Source organism: Poecilia latipinna, unplaced genomic scaffold, assembly GCF_001443285.1.
Source record: "Poecilia latipinna isolate Pla-1442-1.1 unplaced genomic scaffold, P_latipinna-1.0 Scaffold306, whole genome shotgun sequence".
NCBI lineage: Eukaryota > Metazoa > Chordata > Actinopteri > Cyprinodontiformes > Poeciliidae > Poecilia > Poecilia latipinna.
The window spans coordinates 550220-551672 of record NW_015112922.1 but is presented as its reverse complement, the minus strand read 5'-3'; positions in this window follow the sequence as shown (position 1 = coordinate 551672).

Genomic DNA, 1453 nt, shown 5'->3' with positions numbered 1-1453 from the left:
TAAATATAATTTTACTGATTTCCGTTGTTTTGTGGGTGTTCTTGCATGTGGGTCAGACGATTAAAACCCAACATGACAGAACACTCTGGCCAACAATCTGACTCAGCAGAAGCCCTTCGGAGAACCATTCAAGAACAAAACACTCAAATTCAAATGCATGACTCTGCTTTACAAGAGTTGGCTAACCGCCAAGCTGAAACCAACAGCCGATTAGAGGAACTAATCACATTTCTTCGCCAGCCTCCTACCTCCCCGGCTTCCGCATCAGCGGCGTCCACGACTCCAGCTCCAGTTTCTGTTCCACCCTCGGCACCACCTGCTTCCACCGGTTCCGTGAGTACGGTCCAGCCCATGTTTTCTCAACTACGCCCACTAAACCCTGAGAGATTTTCTGGTGAAAGAAGTAAATGCAGGGGTTTTTTGTTACAATGCTCAATCCTTTTCAATTATTCACCCGAAAGTTTTCCCCATGACAATGCAAAGATATCCTTTATCATTTCCCAGCTCTCTGGTCAGGCCCTCAGTTGGGCAGAATCTAGATTTTCATCGTCACTAACCTACGGCTGCACATTCGATGAATTTATAAAGGAATTCAAGATGATTTTTTCGCCAGATGCAGATAAGACTTCCGATTCGCGGGATTTATGGATCTTAAAACAAGGTCAACGTACAGTTTCTGAATTCGCGGTCGATTTCAGAATTAAAGCAGCAGCTTCGGGTTGGAACCCATCTGCACTCAAAAGTGCGTACTTCCACGCCCTAAGCGAACAAATAAAGGATGAACTGGCTACATTAGATGAGCCAGCTACCCTGGATGAATTCATAAATCTTACCATCCGTTTAGATAATCGAATTCGTTCCAGGGAAAGGGAGAGGCGGAGAAGGGATCCTCCGATAAGAACTTTTTCTTCTGTTCGCCTCTCAAACGCCCCTCCTACTCCTACTCCGCAGAATAACTTACCGGAACCCGAACCCATGCAGGTCGGGCATGCCCGATTAACGCCAGAAGAGAGGCAACGAAGGCTTAAGTCAAGACTCTGTCTTTATTGTGGTGAATCAGGGCATTTCATCTCAAACTGTGGGCTGCGTTTAAATGCTCAGGTCCGTCAGTAGGTGCTGGCATACTGGCGGACCATCTCAGAAAGAATGAAACCCCTCGTCTTCTCCTCCCAGCCATTCTATTCAACAAAGATCAGTCAATTTCGATATCAGCCATGATAGATTCGGGTTGTGAACAAAGCCTAATTGACTCCCAGTTTGTTCAGCAGATGGGAATTGAGACTATTCCACTCTCAACCCCCTTAAGGGTCTCCGCTCTGAATGGTCGAGCCTTGTCCCAGATCACACACAAGACCAAACCAGTTAAAATGATATTATCTGGGAACCATTGTGAAGTCATTTCGTTTTTTGTCTTTCCTGCTGCTAACTCTCCCATTGTTTTGGGATTCTCTTG